This window comes from Vespula pensylvanica, chromosome 8, assembly GCF_014466175.1.
Source record: "Vespula pensylvanica isolate Volc-1 chromosome 8, ASM1446617v1, whole genome shotgun sequence".
NCBI classification, from domain to species: domain Eukaryota; kingdom Metazoa; phylum Arthropoda; class Insecta; order Hymenoptera; family Vespidae; genus Vespula; species Vespula pensylvanica.
The window spans coordinates 1,575,173-1,586,148 of record NC_057692.1 but is presented as its reverse complement, the minus strand read 5'-3'; the positions used below and the strand labels follow the sequence as shown (position 1 = coordinate 1,586,148).

The 10,976-nt window shown below is 35.0% G+C and overlaps 1 protein-coding gene across 5 annotated transcripts in view; it reads left to right on the top strand.

Moving 5' to 3' along the window:
* Nucleotides 1–10,976, top strand: part of LOC122631094 (CCR4-NOT transcription complex subunit 6-like) — a 527,872-nt gene that overhangs the window by 112,833 nt on the left and 404,063 nt on the right. The gene's annotated exons all lie outside the window — the stretch shown is intronic.

Here is a 10,976-nt window from a genome sequence, read left to right as displayed (position 1 = left end):
TTTTTTTTTTTTTTTTTCACGATAATTACATAGAACCTATCTACTGATTTTCTGACGTATCGAATATCTTTTTGGCTTTACTATTTTTCGTTCATTCAATTTTTTTTTTTTTTGTTTCGTTGCCTTTTTTTTTCTTCTTCTTCTTTCTTTCTTCATCGAGTCGATCTCTGCAGAAGAAATCGTTTTGCACCGATGTTAATCGTCGAAATGTAGAGCAGTTAAGAAAGACACGGAGAAGTTCAAAAGCGCGTGTAAGATACAATTAAGGAGAATCTCGCTTTTCTCTGACCTTTCGACATCGAGTAATGAAGATTTCTCGACGTTAGGTCCCGCGCTAAAAGCAGGCCATCGAAATGGAAGTAGACTAATTAATATGAGCCGAACTCTCTTTGCCGAACTCGACTTAAAGGATTAGAAAGAGATTATAAAAGAAAAAAGAAAGAAAAAGAGGAAACAAGAACGAAAAAGAAATGAACAAAAAAAGAATCGTAGTCGTTCATTCTTTGATCACACGCAAATCAACGAGCTCGATTTAATCCTTCGATCGTATCGATCTTAAAGATCGTGCGATATTAATGATCGTTAACAAAAACTGATCAACGTAATAACAATCATATATTTCATTCGCACTTAATAATATTTTCTATTTCTAGCACTAAAATAATATTTTTTTTAAAAACGATCGTAAAATGGTTGTAATATTTAGTAATTTTCTTTTAATTTCCTTGAAAAAGAAAAAAGGAGATATTAAATCTTTACGATCGAATTATTATAAATATAGACAACTAATATGAATATTAATTTATGTTTATGTTGATGTATACTGGTATAAATACTTCAATATATATATTTTTTATATACATATATATATATATATATATATTATATACATACGAAGAAATTAGTATTCGCGAGTAAATTCAACGATTACGTCATTTTCTTCAATAATACCGCAAAAAAATGTCCGACGTACGCGATAAGCATTTCTCTATTTCTACTTCTATTTCTATTTCTATTTACAATTCGATATATCGTAAGAGTCTTCATTTCTTTTCATAGCCTTTTTAATAATTACGAGGAGTAGTTCATATATACTACTTAAGGCGTGTCCTTCCTTTTTCTTTGAATGAACGTACGAACAGAGTCAATGGTATGCAAATTTCACTTATCTCTTGTCAAGAGAAATGAATAGAAATGAATAGTTTAAAATTACTGACCGGAAGTTACTCTCTTATGCGTGTATTACGTCTATACTTCAAGTTCCCTATCTTTCTTCTTCTTCTTTCTTTTATCTCGAAGAACACAACTCTCGACAAAAAAAGAAAAAAAGCAAAAAACAAAAAAGAAAAAAAAAAACGCGTAGCAATAATCCCCATTACTAATGAGAGAAATATTTCAATGGTCGTTTCATCATTAACAAAAAATATTCTCTCTCTCTCTCTCTCTCTCTCTCTCTCTCTCTCTCTCTTTTCTTAATGAATTCGATCCGTTTGAAAAACATTGTTGAAGAATAACGAGAGTCAAGGATCATGGTCCATACACGTGTAAAAGATGCCGCGAGAGTCATCGAGATAGATGAGTATACTACTTCGAAAATGACACGTTTCTAATTCTCCTTACTCCGCGTACACGTCGCACACTTAGAAATACCTAGAGTTGGCAGTAAAAAGATGATGTATCCACGTCTCGAGAATCCACCTGACCGACCCATCGTACGAGCAATTACGAAGCAAACGGGAGAAATAGTGGGCGGGAAAGTTGTTTGCATGCATCGCTTGTCTTCCTCCGTTCTATAGAAAGGTGTTTTCATTTTCTTTTTCTTTCTTATTTTTCCTCTCTCTCTTTCTCTCTCTCTCTCTCTCTCTCTCTCTCTTGAACGAAGGAGAAGCTCGATTCGATATCGTAAAAGCGTTTCGATCCAATAAATTTCAGTATTATTAATATAAAATTTCAATGTTAATAAAGTCGTTTATATATTCGACATGGAAAATCGCCTAGAGAGAGAGAGAGAGAGAGAGAGAGAGAGAGAGAGAGAGAGAGAGAGAGATACACAGTACTTTCTCTTCAAACTTAATCTAATAGACTCGCAAAAAATTCATTTGCCAGCACGAAATAAACAACCCGCACGAGATATATCCAAGTATATCTATGTATATCGCTGAGATCTCTATCTCGATTTCGATTCTAATAAATATTATAAATTCAAAATAAATACTATAGATTTTTTTTTTAACGTTTCATTTTTGCCCGTACTTGCGTACAACGATTCGTTTCTTTTTTTTTTTTTTCTTTCTTTTTTTTTCTTTTCTTTCTGTTTTTTAATCTTCCGTTTTTATCGAGAACGTTATTCGTATTATCTGATTTACAATTGGGAATGACCGTAATTATTATTAATTATTTCGTGTATTTCTTTTCCTTTTTCTTTCGTTTTTCTGTTTATAACGTATGAAAAAGAAAATCCACGAAGAATATTATTCGTTATACGTTATCGTCGAGCGAGTAGAAAATTGCGTAAACGAAGAGTTACTCCGAGGAATCGAAGTCGGAGAAGAGGGCGGAGCACTACTGGGGATGCAATGTTTAAGAGCTAAGAGCTCCGCCTATTTTTTTTTTTTTTTTTTATTTCTTTCTATTTTTCCTTCCTTTCTTTCTTTTTTCTTCTTCTACTTCCATTTTTTTGTTTGTCTTCTTTCTTTATTTTTTTTTTCTGGAGAGCAGAAGTCACGATCGACGGTAAGAAAAGTCTCTCTCTCTCTCTCTCTCTCTCTCTCTCTCTCTCTCTCTTTATCTCTCTTTATCTCTCTCTCTCTCTCTTTTCATCTCGTCCTGGGTGGCCGCAGCATCACTTCGAGAAAAACACTCGAGATAAACGTTACGTCATTCTAAAAATAACGATCGATAAGAGGAAATACGAAGTAACTTACGAAGTAAGCAAACGAGAGTTGTTACAGAGAGAGAGAGAGAGAGAGAGAGAGAGAGAGAGAGAGAGAGAGAGAAAAAAGAAAGGAAAAAGAAAAATAAAAAGAGAGAGAGAGAGAGAGAGAGAGAGAGAGAGTATCTATCAAATTTTTATTTATTCTTCCTTATATAATTTACATCGTCCATAAGACGCTACCGTTAATATACATATGTACATTCTACGTTGTCTCGTGAAATTTTTCATATATGTATTTCTACCGTCGATCCCATCGACGATATGCGGTTTCTTCTCTGTGGTCTGGAGACTGCGGTACGCAGTTGGAGTAAAGAAAAAGCATGGTTTCAAACTTCGAGGACGTATGCGTGTACTTGAAGACGATCGACCTACGACTTATGTATATATGTACGTACGTACGTAAGTATATATGATGTATGTATGACGTATGTATGTATGTATATACGTATGTAAATTAAGATTTTCCATGGCTTTTCTTCGTAACTAATCGATCCTAGCCGACGAAGAGAAAAACATATTTACGACAGATGGTCAACGGTAACTTCGTAGAGTAACGTTGATTTATTTTCAAGGAAATTTAATAGTCGAAATTCTTTCTTCTCTCTTTTCTCTTTTCTTCTTCTTCTTCTTCTTCTTTATCGTCTTCTTTATCGTCTTCTTTATCTTCTCCTTCTTCTTCTTTTTATTTTTCTCTCTTCGCTCTTCGTGAACGAATTTATGACAATAGAAACGCGTGACGTGTTAAACGTCGCCTGACAACAGCTTCGAAATTCACGAGCCAAAGGTCGTTAACTTCTAATTGATTCGCATGTAAAAATTAGTCGAGACTTGTCTTTCTCTTCTTCGTTCTACTTGCTCGTATGCTCACAAACACACACACACACACACACACACGCACGCACGCACGCACGCATATATACGTTCTTCGATCTTCTCATCAAGTAACATAAAACATCAGCAATAATCGACTCACGGTATTGTTCGACGTTAACGATCGGATGAATAACAGTTGCGAAATATTTCGAAGAATTTAATAACGATACAATATGATATAACCTACGTTAAACGAGATTACGATTGCCTGTCGATAAGAAAATTGTATCGATATAATATTGATTAGAAAATTTGATGGGTATTCACACGTGAATATCACACGTTCGAATCTTTTTCACACTTTTCTGTTTCTCATTAGCCGTATCTCACTATGTTCTCGTAAAGAAATATTTTTCAGATTAAATCTCTCTCTCTCTCTCCATCCCCCTTTCCTTACGTATTCACCCTCTACCACGTGTCCCTAACCATTGCAATCGTTTTCACGGTTTCTGTTTCTCTTTATATTAGAAAATTAGATCGAAGACGACGTTGGCGTTAAACGACGAGGCAAATAAATGGAACGGTAGGAAACGATGAAAGATAATGGAGAGCATGCTTTTCAATTGCTAGGTTGAGTGGGGTGGTGAGGGAGAAGGGTAGGAGCAAGAGGGAGGAGGGTGAGCAAGAGGGAAGGAAAATAAATGTCTTAACTATATGCGCATAGTGATAAACGTAAAGGACGGCAATTTATCGTAGAAGAAATTACAGCTGTTGCGGTTCGTTTTACCGTTTAGTCGGTTATCCATACGGCTGTCCTTCCACTAAAGGCAACCACAACGCTCTTGTCCAAGCTAGCTTCCACTGTGGTGCCGTTGTGCACGTTGCGACTGTTGTTAGTCTAGCTACACACACACACACACACACACACATATATATATATATAGAGATATACGTATTACATGTATGTATGTATGTATACTCTGTCGCATGCATAAGTGTACGTGTACAAGTACGTGTACATGTTCTTGTATCGTTGTATTCCTTTAAGTTTTACGTGTAATTTTATATAATAAGGCTCAAGGGCCCTTTTTCTAAACACCGTTTATTCATTGTTATTACCCATTTAGATACGCCTTCGAATTTGCCACGAAAATTCAATTCTAAATCGTTTTTTATATGGGAAACTCGTAATCTCTTTGTCTCTCTTTCTCTCTTTCTCTCTTCTTTTAGGTACTCATTACAATTATTTCGTAATATCTGTCATATGTTTTCGTTGATACCAAGCGCGATCATCTTTCGAATATCTGTACCGTTGAAGAATCTTTTGCAATTGATAATAATAGCTGAGATGTACGGTGGAAATCAAGATTAACGATTAAAACTCGTTAGAAAGAGTAGAGCAAAGACACGAATTCTCATGGGAGAGAGAGAGAGAGAGAGAGAGAGAGAGATGTCAACGCGTCGAGAAAAGCGTCCTAATTACCCTCGAGAGCACGATATATTTTTTTTATTATTTCTTATGGTAACTCGTGCTTTCCAAATACCATGGCGAGAGAGTATCCGAATTATATATATATATATATATATATATATATATATATTCATTCATTCTTCTCTCAAGAAATATCGTATAACAAGCTGCGACATTCTTTGAATTTTTTTGTTATGTTCTTAAGATAATTATCGTTTCGATTTGCCTTTCGAATTCGTACGTAATTGAAATTCATATTTCAGTAGACTTGTTATTTTAATTTATAATTCATTAAAAACGTAATTGGAACGAGCATCTTAAAAAAAAAAAAAAAAAAAATAAAGAAAAGAAAGGAAGTTATATGTGATTTGGATCGAAGGAAATTAAATAGGAAGAATTTTTCTTATATAGTGATAGAACACATTTCTCTCTCTCTCTCTCTCTCTCTCTCTCTCTCTCTCTCTCTCTCTCTCTCTTTCTTTCTTTCTTTCTCTTTCTATATCTTTTATTTATTTTATATTGTACAGAAGAAAAGTAAGAGAACACACTTAATTAGAAATCCTTATATGCCGTATATAAAATAGATTTGTATTTTGCTTTACGTTGATATAAAATTTTTTACTTTACATTGAGATTTCTCTCTCTCTCTCTCTCTCTCTCTCTCTCTCTCTCTCTTTTCTCACTATTATTCATCTTGTTTAATTTATAAGAAAATTAAGAGAATATTAAAATGTAAAAGAAAACGCGATTGGAGACGCAAAATCGGGAAGGCTTATCTAAAGAAAATGCAACGGAAGTTCGTCGGTTGTCTTGATTAAACGTTCGAGTAGAACGATCTTTCGTTTATTCATTTCTATACATATATATGTATATATATATTTTTCTTTTTTTAAATTTCCTTTTTTCTTCCGAATGTTTTTATTCGTTCATATCTTTCTTTCTTTATTTTCTTTTTTATTGGCACTTGGTACACACGTGCTCGACGGCGTTGCTCACAAACAAGAAACCAATAACAAACCGATTCGTATACGTTATAGAAAGAGGAATATCTAATTAAACGAGCCATAAATTATAGTTAGTTTTGTTGACAGCCACCATTTACGCAGGCTCGCGTTTCTACCACGGTATTTCTTGTTCTCCCGTGACGGACATAACTCGTGTACAAAACCAGCCCACCGTCGGTCCGTCCGTCTATCCGTCTGTCCGTCTATCCGTCTATCCGCACTTGAACACTTGTTAGAGAGAGAAAGACAGGAAGTATATAATATCCTTTAAATCGATTAGTCTAAATTATGCTCCGTAACTTTTCATTTTCTTTTTTCTCCTCTCCTTTTTTTCTTCTTTTTCTCTCCTCTCTTTCTTTCTTTCTTTCTTTTTTTTTTTTATTTTTTGTATGGTTTCTTTTTTTCTTTTTTTTTTTTATTATCTTACGGACAGGTAAATTATAATATTGTTGAGACCATAAATCGTTCAGACACGTATTTTCGATCTTTCTCAAAGAACTAGTTACATTTACATTTCATTACGTTTAAACGTTGAATTACATTTCTTTTATATTCTACAGTAAATTTAGAAAACTATTATTATTCTTTTCACTTCTGTTTTTCTTTTTATCTTAGACATTTATAATATTACAATCTAAAATTATAGATCGTTAATACGTGATAAATAATTGTTTAAGACTAGTTAAATTTAATGTCGATGTTATTTATATATTCTTGACGATTTCACTTGCTTGTAATATCTATATAGGTTCGTGTAAAATTAATTTCGAACAATTGTCGGCCATATTTGATTCGTATATATTTAACCTCTACACACACACACACACACACACACACACACACACACACACACACACCTATACTCTCGTAAAATATTCAAGATCGTTAGCAATTAGCGATCGTCCGTCGTAAATAAATCGTTTTAAGAGTATAAAATTTTCACGTATAGTTATCAACGTTCGTTAGATGTTATATCCGATTTACTTTTTTTCATTGCACTCTTCTCTCTCTCTCTCTCTCTCTCTCTCTCTCTCTCTTTATATCTTTCACTTTATGAAGTATAAAATTTACATACTACGAAAAATACAAGTAGGAACAATTAAAATAAAGAAACGTCTTTTCTGATTCGTTCAGAACTCGCTCATTTGTGTTTAACGTTAACCATCAAACGAGTTGCCTTTTAAACGCTTGCTTGTATAGCACTAAATCATTATGATTTCGCCAGTCACGTTAGCAATCTATTACTACTGCACGGGTAATCGTCCTCTCTTCGTTCGTTCCAAGTCTTCGTTTACACGTTAAGACTACCAACGTATGACGTACTTACACTTGACCGAGATACGAATCCTCCTCCTTCTCCTCCTTTCGTCTTTGATTTTTATTAAGTAAACAATTTTTTTTTATTCGCTATTAAATATTACAAAAGAAGATGTTTCACGAGTTTCGACCAAAAAAAGATCGCGAACGACGATTTTTTTTTTTTTTTTTTTATTCAGAATAATATGAGTAAAAAAATACTAACACAGAGATACATATATGTATATATTTTTTTTTCTTATTCATTTATCTATTTTTTTTTTTTTAATCATCATATCATTTTTAGCAGGATTTTACAGGATGTATTTATGTCAAAGTAAAAATAATACGATTCGTATCTATATATCTAAGAGAAATATTTGAAGATACTCGGAAATATCAAAAACGAATTTTTCAAACCTTTCTATGATAGTATCTAGATATTTGTCTGAAATAAAAATTAATTGTCCGTATTACGAGAGAAATATTTATAAAATATTGATAAAAATGCAAGACAAATTTTTCTTACGATATACATATCTATATTCCGTTTGCATATATGTAGAAATATTAATGATATTATTTTTATTATACTTGGATGCATACTTAACAGAGAAATCAAAACGTTTAGGTAAATGTGATATGTAATATATACAATCAAATGTATTCGAGTAAGATAACGAAGATTTGTAGAAAAGTTCAAAAGGACGAAGACATTATAATACATATTACGTCGTCCGAGAATGGTTAGTTCAGTGTTAGTTCGTATCTCGAGTAAAATCTTTCCGTCTGGACCATGACGTTATGTACGTAAACGCACACACACATACACTAATATATGAAGAAGAGTTCCAAGAGTATTCGCTTTCATACGGAAGAGAAATATTATTGCCGGGTCGATGATGATTTTTCAAAATCATCAGTGAAGCCAGCAAAATCTTCAACAGCAATAGCAACAGCAACAGCAATAGCAACAGGCAACATCAGCATCCGCTTTAAGAGATTCATTATCGAAAATCGCGATCTCTCGTAGTTGTTTCGAGTATCTTTGTGGAAGAAGAAGAAGAAGAAGAAGAAGAGGAAGAGGAAGAAGAAGAAGAAGAAGAAGAAGAAGAAGAAAAAGAGAAGTAATAAAAAAGTTCTCACTTGATGTTAAGAGAAGAGAAGGAGGTGATGGAGGTGACGGAGAAGGAAAAGGAAAAGGAGGAGGAGGAGAAGGGGGAGGAGGGAAAGGGAGTGCGTGAGAATCGTTGGATGCAGCAAGAAACCACGGGATCCCCATAACAAAGGGAACACCGTCTCGCCCGAGTGAAAGTTCTCGTCCATCGTGAAAATGATACGCGTTGTCGTAGTTGTTGTTGTTGTTGTTGTTGTTGTTGTTGTTGTTGTTATTGTGGAGGTATGGAGGTGACGAGGAAGGAGGAGAATAGTGTTTCTTCAACGTCGAGAAAGAGAGAGAGAGAAAGAGAGAGAGAGCATTCATTTGCAAGGATTCGTAATGGCTGAGATCTCTTCCGGGTTTTATTTATTTCCTCCTCCTCCCCCCCTTTTTTGTATCTTTTCCTCCCCTTTTTCCTCCGCTATCTCTGTTTATCCTTTTTCTTTTTCGACTCGTCTTTCTTATTTCTTTCTATTTTTCGAAATACTTTAATAGGAGGATCTTTTGAAATTCGAATTCTTTTGACCTTGACCGATTACGAGATCACTCTTCGAGTCTGAGATTCAGTCGTAACAGAAGGATCGTTTTCTCACGGTGGAAAACATCGGTAATTCGATCGAGATCGACAACTAGTTGGGTGAGAATGGGGATAGAAAGAGAAACAGAGAGAGGGAGAGAGGGAGAGAGGGAAAGAGATAGAAAAGGAGCAAGGAAGGAGTGAGATCAAAGTTCGTACGGCTCTACCTTACTTAGTGTTTAGAACGCCTCGTGTGTTTAGAAATTCGATACTTATCTTCAAGGAGAGTATCGTTCTCTAATACGACTTTTTTATTCGCTTGTTTGTTATTTCCTCTCTCTCTCTCTCTCTCTTTATCTCTTCTTTAAAAAACAACGCGTTTAAAGTTAGAATGAGAATGAGAAATTGTTGCATTCGTCGTTGGTTAAGACTCGAGTTTGCGAATACACAAAATTCCTATCCTCTCTCTCTCTCTCTCTCTCTCTCTCTCTCTCTCTTTTCTCTGTCTTTTTTCTCTTTTTCTCTTTCTTTTTCTCCCTGTCTTTCTTTCCGTTTCGTTCAGTATTCAACCCACGTAGAATCTACTGGCATCTCCGTTATTCATCGCCATCGTCATGCGTCCATTCGCTTGTGCGTATATTACGATTCTCGCGGTTCGCCATTGTCACGTTTATTTATACGCATGCCGATGTTTTATGCGGTGGCACGCGTGGGTTAACACTTGTTGCGTTGCGGACGCGTATCGACGCGACGCGATGCGGAGCCGGCCGGCCGGCCGGCCGGCTGGTCGGTCGGCCATTGTAACCTATGAGACTGCCTTCACCCATTTCAGTAACACCCACACGATATTACGCACCGTTCGCGTTAGCTTCGCACTTAATCCTTGCAAGAGAAAGAGTGTGAAAGATAAAGAGAGAAAGAGAGAGAAAGAGAATGTCTTCCTTTCGCCACGAAGCACCTTGCGACGATCGTATGACTCATCGTTGAAAAGCTTTTTTTGGTAATGGCCTAAACGATTACGTTCTTTCGAGAGAACTTCACCGACAGTTGAGTGCATCGAACTTTCGTTTAAATTTTCTTCTTCCGATCGAATTTCGTATTGTAAGACTTATTCAAAAAGAAAAAGAAAAAAAAGAAAAATGAAAAGATAAGAGAATACGAAATAGGAGAAGAAATGGAACGTAGATAGCTGGATGAAAGACAAAAATAATAATAGATGAACGTTCGAATCGCCATTTTGGTCCAACTTCGATCTGTAAAAATATCGATGCAGGTAAGACATTGTTCGTTATAATTTGTAAATTCGATTGCTCATCTCCTTCCGTCTGTCCATCGACGTCAACTCGTATAGTTATCGCGTGTACGTAGAATTTTTGTGGATTCGTTTCTTTCTCTTATTTTTTTTTTTTTTCTTTTTTTCTTCTTTTTTCTTTCTCTCTGTCTTTTTGACTATGATTACACGCTATATAACACGATCTGAATCGCTATAAGCCAATAATTAATGCCTGTATAACATTCGCATGGTCGATGTAAATTTTCTTTTTCCTTTTGCTTCTTTTTCATTATATATTTTTTTTTTTTTTTTTTTTGCTAAAGACACGAGAAAAAGTCAAGATACAAAGGGTTCGAACGTTATGGAACGTTAGGAATGCGTTAGGAAGTGACACGTTTGATCGCGAGCCAGCCATGGCAAGGCAAGGCAACCTGACTTGTTTATAGCATGACGAGAAGGAGAAAAAGAGACAGAGAAAGAGAGAAAGAGAGAAAGAGAGAGAGGAACG